Genomic DNA, 16,363 nt, shown 5'->3' with positions numbered 1-16,363 from the left:
CTGGCACTAGTACCTAGTTGCTGCACGCAAGTTATTCGGGGGCGGCGCGCGCAACCTCCGCCATCTCTCTCCGACCCCTCTACAGATCGTAGCGGCTGCTACGCCAAACCCACACCGAGATAAAACATTGCATCATACAATCACACACACACGCAAGGTCACTACACAACATTGACATCATCTCGCGGAACGTCCGTAGAACACAACCACTCCTTTGCTGTTTCGCCAATTTATATCTCGAAAATCTTAAATTCCGGTCAAAAGTCTCCTCTACGCGAAGAAATCTACAGATTTCGACGTGTCAGGCTCGATTTCGCGTGAAAATCTACGCAAAATCGGCGAACTTTTATATGGAAGTCAAAATGGGATCGCACGGTGAAATCGCATTTTGACATTTGTAAACGACACAGTGCCGCAAATCATATCATGAAATCATTGTGAATCTTCAAAAGAAATAACGCTCGTCTGAAGATAAAGACAAGAACTCTTGTAAATATAAAATATTTAATACTAAAACGTCGTTTCTAAACGTTCATGTGAACCAGTGACATTTGAACTAAACGTGTTTGAACTTTGACGACCGAGAGTTAGAAAAATAATTAAATGTAAATTAAATAATAAGATCTTAATCGATACATATCAAAAGGGTTCCGGCCCAGCCTTCACTAATATAAAAATATCTATCTTAAGTGATTGTAATATCTACGTATTCTTATCTAAAATAATTGTAATCAATTACCTAAAATTAAACATATCATAAAATTAAGAAATCTACTTTAATATACCAAATAACTATATACAAAATATCATAATTCTTGTTATATCAGAGTCCTAACCTTACTTTCCAACTGCACGAAAAAATCGTTCGCTAGAGGAGCCGGGAAGAAAAAATAAAATTTTCAAAATCAAACGGCAAAAGGAGTGGATTGTTAAAAATACATATCGTAAATAAGTAACTAAAATTTTAATATACAAAAATATACATCATAATCGAATTATTGTGTTAACTAATAATCTGTTGAAAATATAAAATTATCTTCTTATGAAAATTTAACAAACATATCAAAAATTGTACCTTAATATACAAACATTTAACATTCTCGTGCTTATAGTCGTTTTTGTAACGCGATTATACATAAAAATCAAATCAAAATAAAAAAGTCAATTGCTGCATAAGAAGAAAACATCATTTTTTCAATCGGTAAGTCCAAAAATATATTTTTTTGGTAATTTATGATAAGTTTCTAATAATTTTCGTACAATAATTTTGTGCATAATTTTGATTGAGAATCGTTGACCTATAAATCCAAAAGCGCCCCTAGCCGAAGGCTTTTGTAGATTTATTACTGCCATCTCTTAATTAAGCTCCGAACTATAAAGGTAAGCTCTTACTAACCTCATTCGACGGCTAAAATAAACTTTGTTTCGTCATAGAACTATCCAAAAATTATGAACTGCTGTGGTTTTAGATTACAGACAGCGCATTATTTAATTTTGACTACACTTTTGTGGTTTCATAATAAACTCGTCGATTCTCCGATAGATACGTATTAAAACATTCTGAGCATAATTTGGTAAAAAAATTACGAAGATGTGATCAGTTTTAACTGGTAACATCGGTAGATTTTTAAAAATAATTTTTATAATTACATAATGGCATGGAAGATTAAACTGAATTTCCATTTAGCGTTTATTTTTTTAAAATACATTTTTAGAAAACGTTGATTTATTTTCCTATTATGATTCTTGATTAAAAATAACGAGAACATGTACCCCAGTTCATAATGTTTTAAACCACTCAAATCAATTGGTCATAAATATCGTAACATTTCGATCACCATCAATAACCGCCTGCGGAAATCTAAAATCAAATAGGCTTTTGTCATTCCAGTTAAAAACTTCTAATTCAATCGATAAGGACACGTGTGTTCAAAGAAATAGGGGTCACATTCGTTTGGCTTGTTGATTTTAGTGGGCCGGACTCGGCGGGCGGTTCCAGGGGGGGTTGTTAGAATTGGTTACCATGGTGACGTCGCGACGCTCACCCCCGTTTCCCCTTTCACTTCCAATCTCCCCCTATTCCCCTTTGCCCAAACCAAGCCTCACGACTTCCCCCCTTTACGGGTTTTACCTGGTCGTGGTAAGTGGTTATTTGAAGAACGCATTTTTAAATGACAAGATCAATAATTGCAGACATGCATTGAGTCTTTTGTTTCTCCACTGGGGAGGGAGTATAAGAACATGTTGAGGGTTTTAATAAAGTTATTTTCCACTCGTTTTGATAAGAAATGCTTTGAAATGTAGGGTTTTTAAACAATTTAAAATAGAATTAGAAATTTGATGTAGAACAGTGTATTTCTGGAAAAGACGTTAACGGTGTTGAATCAAACACGACATTTTAAAGTTATCATATATATAACCGAGTTGTTTCGTGGCAGTCTTCTCCGCCTACCCCTGCTGGGAAACGGCGTGATGGTTAGTTAGTTATGTATAAGTATAAGTACAAATCTTTTAAATTAGAAATATACATCAAAAGGGGCTGCCAGCTACGAAAAAGTCAAAGTAAAAAAATGAATTATTTGGCGGTACATTTTACAAATTTACAGAAAAACTATATACACCCAAGTTTACTGATTCACTTTCTTTTTTATGTGGTATTTGTCATCCACACTCGTAGGACTATTGTAAAGAAAAGGGCATGCCGATAAGGGCATTATTGCAAAGGGTCACTGACGCCAATTCCAAATGTATAGGTCACAAAGGGTGCGTTCAGTTACTAATAATAATACCAACTTTATTCGCCTGGAGAATTGAGTCCTTAACCTAAATATTTTTCGTGCGTTGAACGCGATCACAACAATGAAAAAAAGAGTGTGAACGTTTTTAAGCATTTTTGATCGAATATTCAACACCAAGGCAATTTCCTCGGCAATCCAAGAAACGAAGTGAACTACATTTCTACGAAGGAATATTGAAATTAAATTACATTCTCCCTTTGTTTTCCCAAACGTGCCAAAAGAAAAAAACCCACACAATGTTCCAAGTAAAAAATGATGAGATTTTGCGTATTCTTATGAATATGAATATTGGAAAATATGTAAACTTATTGCAAAATAACTTGGATGTATGAGTATCTGGTTTGACATAATCGCACGAACATGTCAAATCAAATTACCGTCACTTAGTAATGACAGCATGACTAAATTTATAGTTTATTTATTTATAGTAGATAGTCTTTTTTAAGGAAAGGAAGGATAAGGAGTTCTGGTAAGGTAAAAGGTATGAGGGGTGGGTAGGAATCTAGGGATAAGTGTGCCATGAATGACGGACATATATTATTGTTGGTGACATTAACATTAATATCGGACACTGGGTACAAAGCAAAACGAAAGATGATTATATAAATGTAATGACTTCGCTAAACTATAAATCATATATAAATAATGCAACACGCAATATCAGCGGATAAATCCCTTCCTGTATCGATCACATATGGTGCAACTCAAATAACACTGAAAAAAACATGTCGATATTATGGAAAACCAGCATAACTGACCACTACACCTGTATATTCGTTAACAACATACACAAAAAAAGTACCAACCCCAATAAAACTGACAAAAAAAAACAAGAAAAAAAATATTTAAATATGGAAACTTTAGACACAAATCTTAAGATGGAAACCTGGGCATCAATAATTGAATCGGAAAATCCAAATACTTGTGCGGAAAATTTCGAAACTGTTTTCCTAAATCACATAAAACTTTCTACCCAAATACTTATTTCTAAAACAAAAACTAAACACAGATTAATAAAACCATGGATAACCCATGGATTAGTGATTTCAATCAGAAATAAGGAAAAATACTATCACCAGTCTAAAAAATTCCCTAACGACGAAAAAATCGCTACTTTCTTCAAGAAATATCGAAACAAACTTACGCTTTTAATTAGACTGACTAAAGAAAAGTATTTTCGTGATAAATTAAAAAATGCTGGTCAAGACAGCAAAGAGTTCTGGAAAATTATCAAAACAATAACCAACAAAAGCACAAAACAAAAATTTCCAAAAGAAGTTACTCATCAAGGAATCAATACTGACACAGAAAAAAACCCAAAACTTTGTGGTGATTGATATCTTTAACGATTATTTTGTTAATGTCGGCGCTAATCTTGCTAGTAATATTATCCTAGACAAAAAACAAACTCAACAACCAGAGCTAAACCCAACTTTTGAAGAAGGTTTCCACACATTTGCTTCAGTAACTGATAAAGAAGTTGAAAACGCTATAATAAGTCTACGAGAATCAGCGAGCCCTGGCTACGACAACATAACTGTAAAAACATTAAAAACTGTACGTGAGATAATCACCAAACCAATTGCTCATATAATAAATGTTAGTCTGAAGAAGGGCATATTCCCGAACATCTATAAGAAGACTATTGTGACCCCTGTTTTTAAAACTGGTGACGAAAAAAACACTTCTAACTACCGTCCCATAGCACTCACATCAAATATAGCAAAAATCTATGAAAAAATTGTTAAAAAACAACTCAACAACTACATAAAAGATAAGAAGATAATGAGCCCAAACCAGTTCGGATTTAGGGACAATCTCAGCACACAGGATGCGATTGCTAAATTGACATCAACAATAATGCAAAAATTAGATAATGGAGAAAAGTGTCTTGGAATCTTCATTGATCTCCGCAAAGCATTTGATAGCATATCACACTCAAAACTCACTGAGAAACTAAAACAAATTGGATTGGACGGAATAGTACTATCATGGTTCCAAAGTTACCTAAAAGAGAGATTCCAATATGTCAAAATCAATAATACCCTTAGTGAACCCAAAACCTCATCTTTTGGCATACCGCAAGGAACTGTCATCGGTCCAATCCTTTTTATTATATATGTAAATCAAATGTTCACTCTTCCCATTGTTGGAGATATCATATCTTAAGCAGACGACACTGTAGTTATCACAAAAGGAAAATCATGGGAGGAAACAATGAGGATAGCCAATATCAATATAAACATACTCAAAACATGGTTCGACCTAAATTGTCTCTCACTAAACACCGAGAAAACATATTTCATCCCATTCTCTTTGCAGGAAAAAAATTTTGAAAACAATATTACCATTAAAATCCATTCATCATAATGTGAAAATAAAAAAGAATGCGGTATTGTAAATTGTTTACCAATAATATGCAAAAATAGTATAAAGTATCTGGGTATCATAGTAGATAGACACTTAAAATGGAACGAACAAGTCCAAAATACGGCGACCAGAGTAAGAAAACTTATTAACTTATTCATTAGATTGAGAAACATCCTTTCATATAATATGATTAAAATTATATATTTTTCTCTTGCCCAATCCATATTACAATATGGTATAATCGGTTGGGGAGGGACTTTCAAAACTAACCTTTCACCTGTAGAAAAGGTTCAGAGGTTAATTTTGAAAGTCATCCTAAGAAAACCATTGATATTTCCAACCACGGAGCTGTTTGACTCGTTTAGGGTTCTTAGCTTAAACAAAATTTTCAAAAAGAATGCACTGTTACAAATTCATAAAGACCATTTCAATTCAACAATTTCTACAAAAATAAGTAACCGATCTAGATCACGTGGTAACTTAGAAATTCCTAAATGTAATACTAGTGCTGGTCAACACCATTATAATTATCAAGGTATAAAATTGTTTAATGCCCTTCCGGATAAAATTAAAACTGAAAAAAATTACAAAACTTTCAAATCACAAATCAAACAACTTTTAGATAAACCCAATGGTAATCACAAGTTTTAATTTCATTGGATACATTTTTCAAATAATTGTTTATATGAACTCATTTGTAATTTTTATTAATTAAATTTTCCTAAATTCACGTTATGAATTTAGGAAAATTGATTAATGATTAATAAAAAAAAAATATATAAACAAAATTTTATATTTAAAAAAAAAATACATATCCTCTAAAGTTATATTATCCGCTTCCTAATATGTGCTAAATATGCGTTTATTGTTGTTGCATTTTATTAAGTACCCATTTCATACAAGATTGCCAGCTCGGTCTTTGAACAATTTACTACCAGTACTGTACCTACCTACTATTATTTCGTACCTAATAAGTACATTTTTATTTTTATATCTTATTTTTTCTAAGTTTAATAACTATTATATTATTTAAGTTATATTTTTTATTTTTTAGTTTGTAATTAAATTTCTTATTTTCTTAATATATAGTGTTATCAAATTTATCATCTAGTTTTAAAGCTATTTGTTAATTTTTAACTACATCAACTAGTGAAATTTTACAACCTATAAACCATAATTACTCACAACACTCCCCAACTCAAACACGAGAAATAATTTCAATAAATGAGTTGGGCAATTTTTTGTTAAAAATTTCTAATTTTTTCGCAATCAGCCTCGAAATATCTACATTTGTAAATTATTGTAATGTGTTTATATATTCAATAAAAAAAAATATAAAAAAATGAACATATTGCGGATGGATCAAGAGACCGGTAAAACGGTGTCCCCAAATCAGCCTCTCCAGATCTGGCACACCATGCAGCTAGTGAGCAGGTGAATCCTGAATATACCTCACCTGATGAACCCGGGCACCCCTGCTAAATCACCAAATGCAGCGAACCACTTGTGATTTATTGTGGAGATGTTTGATATCTAATAAATTGTTCCCGGGGCGGCGGTACACAAACCCTATTGACTATTCCAATCTATACATTTTTTGTACGACCGGGGGTACCCCAAGGCAGTAATTTAGGCCCACTCCTCTTTTCCATATTTATTAACGATATTTCAGAAGTAATTCTGCACTCTAAGTTTCTTCTCTTTGCTGATGACCTAAAATTTTTCTTAGAAATACTAACTTTAGAAGACTGCAATCAACTCAAGTCATACATTGATAGAATTGTTGACTGGAGTAAAATAAATCGAATTGAAATGTTTCTAAATGTATAATTTTTTCATTTACTGGGGCAAGTCATTCCTGGTATTACCGGTATACAATGTACGCAATGCTGTAGTACTTCACTGAGAATTGTGGGCTCTGTTCTACACACTACAAGGAATTTTAGAGATTAGCGGGTGCTTAAGGTTTTATTTAATTCCTTAGTAAGGAGTAGACTTAAAAGTGCGTCAGTAATTTGGAGACCACACCAGGTAAAGTATTCACTCATGTTGGAGAGGGTTCAGAAGAAATTCTTGAGATTTCTCTACATGAGGGAATATGGCTACTGCCCGTGGCTCTATCCTACTGACTTTCTTTTGGGTATGCTAGGAATGAACTATTTGCCGGTCAGGAGGAATATGCGCATTGCTACACATTTCTTCAGTCTGATTCGTGGATGGTTTGAAAACTCGGCCATCATGGAGAGCGTTCGTTTCTATGTTCCCGATGATTATCTCTATCACCGACAGCAAAAACTATTCGATCTCCCGGCCTGCAGGACTAACTTGCCAATGGTCATGCCTGTGGGGAGAGCAATCTTGCTGTTAAATAGAATCAATTCGACATTTTTGGCATCAATGAAGCTGCCTTTAAAAGGCAAGCTCTATTATTACTAGCATAGTTGATATACCCACTGTTTATATTAATTTAAGAATTTTTATTACCAAATGTATATTAAAAACGCATTCAAATTAACAATTTTGTAATGTTTTTAAAATGAATAAACTGAATTGAATTAAACCCTTCTTCCGAATTGTTACCAACAAAGTAGTTACATAACCGCTACCAGCGGTTGAGTTTAAAGAATCTAACTAATTTTAATATAAAAATTATCTTACCACCACCAAAGAAGACACATGCCAAAATTAATTTTGCGGAATAACTACATTTTTGGACCAAAAACTGACTTAACAAATTGATTGTTAATTGTTATAGCAAGTCGATCGATTGTTATAGAAGCTCGGTCAGTCATTGGGCTTCGTAATGGTTAATGTTTGAAAAATCCAGCCTAATTACAGAACATAAAGCTGAAATACACAAAAACATTACGATTAAAAGACGTGCTTTATAAGCATTAATGTATTAACGCTAACAATCGCTAAATAAGCTTTGGCACAAAAACATTGTAAGCTTTATGGGGGTTTTCAGACTTTGTATCGCGAAGTAACGAGAATTGAGTTCGTGTCGCACGACAGCTTGGTTTAGTGATTTCAGAATGATTGTAATGTGGAACTCAAGAAGTATTGATCGAAATACGATGGTATTCGAATGGTTATTTTATGCAGACTTTTCTAAATTTCAAAACGCAATATTTAAATACCTATTTCAAATTGCAAGCTGTTTTTGATCGACATGATAAGATAGGTACTTAAGTCCCACTAAAGAATAATTTACCCATTTGCATTTTTATGTGTCATAATATATCATGGATTATAAAATATTCACGGTAAAAACTGTTTTTTAGTAATGTAATAAAAATAATCAGACAATTTATTAGAGGGCTGTGATCATAATTTATTTATTTTTATCCTCGTTGGGCTTTTACATGGCGTAATAAAATTTATTATGTAAGCATAAAAAGGGTAAGTATAACATCTAGTAGTAGTATCATAAGTGTGATATCCTTAGATATTAGTTTACAACGTTACCGATAGATGGCGCATAGCTGTCGATAATGCAGGGATCGAGACTTAAATAAATACGATTGCAACCTCAAGGTCGAGGCTCAGAGCACTTCCTACCGCCTGCTTATGATATTCCAGCTAAGACAAAAAAAAATGTTTTGGTGACCCCAGAGTTTTTATTACTAATTTATATATATTTTTTTATGTGAATACCGCACAAGGGTCCCTACTGCTCACAACCGTCTGTAGCTAGTGAAATTAAGGCATCTCCAATTGGGGTATGTTACAATGCTGAAGGCATAGGGAAGGGGAAGGACATGGGGAAGAAGAAGGAAGGGGTGTACCTGGCTATTCATATCAGGTCACTAAACACGGCTAAAGCCATTACAAGCAACGTTTCAATTCTGAGTGATGGTCTTACACCAGGGCGATACTGAGAGTATCTTCCACTCTAGAGCCTTAACTCTCGACCACGGAGTTTGTTAGACAAACCGGAAGTTACAAAAATCAGTATTTATATATTATTGTTCAAAACACGTAATAAAACTAATACAATTAACATAAGTAAAATCTAGTAAAATACACAAGTAGTTAAAATAAAGAAACCAGTAAAAATATAAAAACCATTGAAAGATACTCGTAATGTATAAAAAATACACATATAATCGATAAGAATTCAATAAAATAATAAAGTTAATTATTATACAGCAGGATTGAAATTAATTGCTTTTTAAGACTCGCAAATTTATCAATTCCAAATATTTCTACAAGTTCGCACTGTTTATTCGCAAGGCGATGAATTCTAGGTGTATTGGTGAATAAATACAGTAATTAAATAATAAAGTGTGATCTATACCAGTTTCGCAATTTACATAAAAACTCCCAGGGCATAGACACTATACAGGCCAAGGAAATTTATCATTTGTTGAAAGAATTACGGCTTTTTAAAATCTTTGATTAATTTCTTCAGAGGTAAGGGAAAAAAATATTGACTTCGCTATTCTAGGTAGGTACTCGATTGCATACTCCATATTTATACTAAGTTAATTAATGTTATTTTTTTTAAATGTGAAAACCGCGCAAGAGTCCCAAGTTTTCACAACCGTCGGGATCAAGTGAGTCTATGGCATCCCCTGCGTTATGTCATTAAGGAGATGCACTACGTCGTGTAATATTTTAAATTGAGCCGCTATCAATAACAACCCTTACGTAGATGGAGATAAAGTTTAAATTCCCGCTTAACACCATCCGCCTGTTTTGATTTATGCAAGAAAAAAACATGGCCAAAAAGTGCCTTTTATTTAATTTTGTGGATGTTCAGGCATAATTTTTTTTTGATCATTTTATAAATAACTTAATTTACCACATTATACAATAAAATCATAACCGAAAATGGGTTCGTAAGTAGGAAATTTTGAACTTTAAAGCAGTTTCATAGGCCTTTACACTATTTTTTCTGGGCTTATAAAAAGTCTTATCTAAAAATACTCGATTATTTCAAAGGCCAAGATGTATTCTACTCTCAGTATTTAATTAAAGCATCTGAAACATTTCTAGGCGACCAAATTTTCAAACCAAAAACACATGATTTTGCATTACTACGTATGGCATCACCTTAATTAATTTGGGTATGTTGTGAGGCTGAAGGTAATGCAAAGGGGAATCATATGGGGAAAGGAAGGGGTTAAGTTCCTGACTATTCAGATCTGATCGTGGTGTATCTTTCTCTGTGGAACGTGTCGCAAATATACTAAATATATTATTTAAAATTAATTAATTAATTACGAAAAAGTCTTAATAATTACATAATAATACTATTGATTATATATATAAAAATAGATTTGAGCCCACTATCACGTAAATCATTTTTTCCCTGCCTAAAATTGAATATTCCTAATTAACTAAAAATATATCAGCTGTCTATGTAGATTATCGTTAAATGAATGAACGTGTAATAATATAAATTTTTTACGCCATTTATGTTTCCTAACTGCCAATTTTCATTTAATTTCTTTCATACCCAATATGAATGTTGTGAGGCAGAAGGAAGAGGGTAGAATGATAAAAATAAGTCAATCTAAAGGTTAACAATTCGAATTTGGTCATTAATACAGCTTAAGCCATATTAAGTTATTTTTATTTATTTGGAAATGTGGTCCCAGAGCCATGCTGTTTTTTTTTTAAATTATAAATTCTTTAGTAATTATGAACTATGAACACGAATAATATATTTATTACAGTATATACCGATTTAAGATAAATATTTATTACTCTATTTTTATGAAATATTGAGAGATTTAATCGAGGTGATTAAAAGCTCGGCCATTTCGATAAATATTCACATGTTCCTACTAAAAGCGCGAACCTTGGTATCGGTGGAATAGTAGCAAATAATAATGTTTGGTTTTCGTGATAAGCATTTTTATGGTGTATTTTTTATTCGGTTCGTGCAATATAATGTGTTATTATATTATGTTATAATAAATGCGGATATATAGTCGCAATACGACAATTTATTGTAAAACACGATGAAGGCATACACACATATACACAGGGCCGGCCCTGTGCGGGCGCCATTGGGGTAGTGACACATTACGCTATTCGCAGCATGATTTGGCCTATTTAAGCGTATCGATCGCCATACACTACCAATGGGAATGTATGGCGAGCGATATGCTGAAATAGACCAAGCCATGCAAATATATCTGTCTGTCACAGGTTTTAAGCAGTCCACTTCGGGTGCCGAATTTCCAAGGTGCCAAGGCGCTGATAATACCTAACCTAACACATCGCCTTTGAATTATTTTTCATAAAAAACAGCGCTCCACATACATTTTTATTTGTATTCGAAAATTATTGCTTAGAGTGATCGCCTGCCTAGGCGTCTACTGGTTTTAACGAGGGGCGTCCAAATTTTCAGGGCCAGCCCTGTATATACCAATAGTTATCACACTTCTCAGCGGCATTAAGTAAAGGTATTGCTTTTAAGAAAAACATTAAACCAAAAATAACAGTACTGTGTAGAACTTGAACACGTAATACGACAATATTTTCTTAATTTTAGTGTTTTTTCGTGCAGATTAAATACAAAATTCCAAAAGAAACAATATATTGAAACTTTATACACCACCGTTATTAGTACATTTCCGAGGGTAAAAACCGAATTACCCTCAGTTTCGACAATACGCATTATCGTAGATAGAATTTATATTCCTTGATTATCTGGTTTTATTTTCGCTACCAAGATTAACCTAATTTAATATCTTAATGACACACGCAACCAAAATCTCGTGCCCCATATTTTGTTCTTATCCTTTCACGTAATTTATAACAGTATATTTAATAAAGTAGAATGCGGGGGTAAACGGCCTAGCTAATCACACGATGAATAAATAACAACGGAAAACTGCCAAAAATACACTGGAAATCTGTTATTTTGGAAAATATATTAGCGGAAGTATCGTGTTCTGTATTTCGAACTCCGGAAATTAAAATGGTTTGTAATTGCAAAATAAACGCTACTACCGCTAGGAGAATTTAGCATTGCGCTATTATAGTCGGCAACATTATATTAGATATGTTTATTCAACAGTAATTATATTTACCCAACTCCACTTACTCTGCGTTCTAATGAATTGGGTTACATCCCTGTATTGCAATTAAAAATACCACTGTTGCAAGGTTTTCGTTTTAATAATAGACAACATTTATTTATTTTGAATTAACGGCACAAGTGCCATTAACATGTATAAAAGTTATTGACAGTCATAGTACAACAAGGAAAGAAAGGAAAAATAAGTTAATAAGAAAAAATAATACACATTTGTTTTATTTTAATTTTATTTGGTTTAACGCCCAGCTGGGCTTTTACATGGATTTTAAGAACCTAGTGAGCTATCGAAAATTAGACATTTTTTTAAAGCGTGATATAATAGTAAACTGATAACCTGAATATGAACCATTATAAGTAAAACATGTAACTATAAAATAAAATAATATAGAAACTAGAACAATACTACATATAAGACAAATCACAAAACCACATTACCAACGCTACTCTAATTTGTAGGATTCAACAAAGTGCTGGTATAGATTATGCTTAGTTCTATAAATGGAGTCATTAAATGAATCAATAGCACCCTCATACTTGTTGCCCAGATCATGCATCCTATTGGTTAGTGAGTGTGTCTGATAGTTGGTCGTATATGTATTGCAGAAGAACGTTATATTTTGCCTTGTATTCCTAGTCGGCACATGGAATTTAATAGTGGCAACGATGGTAGGACTATCAATTAAGTTGTTAATGACTCTGCGCAATACAACCAGGTCTGACATAATTCTCTTGTCAGACAGTATTATTAGATGCAATTGATTGATCAAACTGACATAATTAATGTATTTAATTTAAATTCTGAGTTTAAAATTTACGTTCCTAATAAATTTGTGCTGAACTCTTTGCTGTACTGTTAGTGCGAACCAAATATATTAGAAGAACGAGATGTGCTATGAGCAGTTCATACTGTGTGGAATTGTTTTGGCCAGTGTCGCCGGTTTTGTTCACCAATACTACTTGCACACGTTTGACGTTTATAAAAAATCACGCGTTCATTCAATATGGCCGATACGCACGGCTGTAGATGGCCGACAGAGCGCACATCTGGCGGTATAAGAACGAACCAAATGGCGCGAATATTTAAATATGCAAAATTACTTGACCACGTTTAAGAAGATTTCTTCTGGAAGCTTTTCACTTTGCAATGGCATTTTTCATTATTATTTATAATTTTTTTTGCTAATTAATTATATCTGATTTTATACTGACATGTTTTCTAATTTCTAAAATCTCAAAATTATTTATTTGCTATGCTTTAATCCTGAGTGAAGTATTTTAAGACCTGAATTTTTATCGAAAGTGTGATCATTATTCAAAAGATGATTCGCAAACTCAGATTCACTATTTCCATTTAGATCCCTGAGATGTTTTTTACGGCATTTTTCATTATTATTTATATATATTTTTTGCTTATTAATTATATCTGATTTTATATTGACATGTTTTATAATTTCTAAAATTTCAAAATTATTTATTTGCGATGCTTTAATCCCGAGTGAAGTATTTTAAGACCTGAATTTTTATCGAAAGTGTGATTCAAAAGATGATTTGCAAACTCAGATTCACTATTTCCATTTAGAGCCCTAAGATGTTTTTTAGTTCTGACTTCAACGTTTCTATTGGTTCTACCTTTGTAAAAGAAATTACAATCATCCCAATTGAGTTTATAAACTCCTGATTTTTTTGTTTGATTTTCGCTATCTTTATTATTAAGAATATATTTCTTCATTTTGTTATTAGTGTAAAACGCCGGTTGTATAGTACCAGGAATGTTTTTATATATAATTTTAGAAGTATCGTTATCCACAAACAGAATTCTACGCCATTGTTTATTAATATCTTAAGAAATAGGGTAAAAATACCGTTTGAAGAGAATATGTTTAATTTTTTTATTTAGTATTTCAACTATCAATTTATTAGAATAACCGTTATTAAATGTTATTTGTCTTTTAAATATATTGTTTTATGGTTATATGCTATTTTTTTCAGGTCTTAAAATACACACAGGATATAAAGCATCGCAAATAAATAATTTAGAAATTTTAGAAATAAGAGAACATGTTTATAAAAGCAGATATAATTCACAAGATTTTTTTTTTATAAACGCTCTTTTAAATATTTTCCCACTTAACTGGTGTTTCATATTGTAATTCCTAATTCTTATAAACCCAGCCTACTCTTACCCCTCCCCCCTCCTTCCACTTCTTTTTTCCATTTTTTTTTTTTTTTTTTTATTTGGTACATTATTTTGTTACAATTTATGTTTTCCAGTAATGTAGGCCTCACTGGGTGGCTTGCCCGTGCTGAGGCCGTATTGTAATCGAATTGTAATCTATATTTAATTTTTGACTTCGGTGTATACTTCGTTCATGAAACATGTATTGGTTGTATATAATAAAGTGATGTTAAAAAAGTTATTTGTTTCTTTAATAAAATAAAGTTTAATCGGATAACATTATTTTATCTATTTCCGTTGTATATCAATGCATACGTACATAATAAAACGTAAACATTATATTTATTTATTAATTGGACAATTTGCATAGCGCCGCTTTTGTGAGATATCACCTCAGGGGCGCTATATTGTAATAATCTACCTTTATATATAGATTTTTAATCTCCTGATGAAGGTGTGTATATAATCTTACTTTATTAGATACAGTAACAGTCTTAGGTAAAGAATTACCACTAGTTGGAGTAAAATTAACACTTTTTAACTAAACCGACTGCTAATCTCATCGCACAATTATATCCACTATATAAAATCTTTAACAAGTTTTTATGTTCTGGGTCTTTTCCGGCTCTGTGGAAAATGAGTTATTTTACACCTGTTCATAAAAAAGGTGATAAAAGCGATATATCAAACTACGGACCAATTTGTATAGTATCTGCTTAAAATCTATTAATTAATCAGTACAGATTGATATTACAATACAGGCTTATTAAAAATATCAGCTATCATAGCAATCGAGTTAACAGTGGTGTGTAATCTATTTATTTCAGAATCGTAGCCTGAAACCGCAGTATGATTGTTACAATAATACATACTAGGGTACCTTGATCTTATGGTAGGAACATGAAAGTGAATTAAAACTAATATATTAGGGCTGTCCAGCAAGTTATATGAAAATATATAACATCAAAACATTTTCTTCCGTCACTCAACTTCAACAATTTCAATGAATGTAATAAAAACTCGTGATCTATTGATTTTAAAGGAATTCCCAGTCTAAAATTAATACACCTCAATAATTTGCATTGGACTATTTCAATGATATTAATATGATTATTAAAGACAGGTGGCAAAGCTCTAGAGTTATATTCTAGAATGCTTCTAACGAGAGATGTGTACAGAATTTTCAATGTGTAAATATTTTTAAAATCGTTGGAAACTCTACTATGAAACCCAATTTTTCATAGCCTTGTTAGTAATAGAAGTTATATTTATTTATTTACGCCCTAGTGGGCTTTTATGTGAAGTAAATATAAATGTAAGTAATGTAGTTGTGTTAACTTTTTATAATATTTGTTTTACATTATAACAATGATAAGCAACTACATGGTATTGATTTATAAAATAAATAAACTTACAAAACGTGTAAGTTAACTTTATTTTAAATAATATACACAAATAATTTCCTTAAAATAGTGCAAATTATGAACAAACTTAAAAGTATTGAATAAATTATGAACATATACAAATATACAAATAAAGAAACAAAAAAGATACAAAGCAGAATTTTTTGTGTTTGTCAAAAATGATATATTATTATACATAAGTAGATTGATATGATTGAATGAAGGTTTTATGTTACAATATCAAACGTGCTAGTAAATTGGTAAAATTTTTTTGTTTGTTTTTAATTGGGTAAGCAATGGTTTGTCAAAGCGATTGTAAAAGGTCGTTCAATATATGTTATTTATTTTGGTGAAAGGCAATACCGTGCAAAAGTAAAAGTACTATAGAATTTGAAAATAACGCCTCAGTTCATCGGTGTTTTCAATTATCAGAACGATTTGGGAAAGTCTGTGATTTGTAAAATTATCTTTATTTTATATATAAAACGGAAATTTTAGGAATAAATCTTTAGCGACACGCTACTTACAATACGGGCCGCACGCAACGAGCACAGCCTGC

General features: G+C 32.0%; 1 protein-coding gene across 1 annotated transcript in view; it reads left to right on the top strand.

Annotated features, from left to right (window-relative positions):
• Window positions 1–602: 602 nt before the first annotated feature.
• Window positions 603–16,363, top strand: part of LOC149419892 (protein couch potato-like) — a 585,651-nt gene continuing 569,890 nt past the window's right edge. Inside the window, exon 1 of the mRNA XM_089637361.1 lies at window positions 603–1,201. The gene's annotated coding sequence lies outside the window, so the exon portion shown is untranslated. The remainder of the gene's footprint in view (window positions 1,202–16,363) is intronic.

The sequence above is a fragment of the Hesperophylax consimilis genome, chromosome 11 (genome assembly GCF_061612785.1).
Source record: "Hesperophylax consimilis isolate HC1 chromosome 11, BYU_Hcon_1.0, whole genome shotgun sequence".
Taxonomy (NCBI): domain Eukaryota; kingdom Metazoa; phylum Arthropoda; class Insecta; order Trichoptera; family Limnephilidae; genus Hesperophylax; species Hesperophylax consimilis.
Note: the sequence above shows the minus strand (reverse complement) of the source record. Positions and strands in the feature narration are given on the sequence as shown.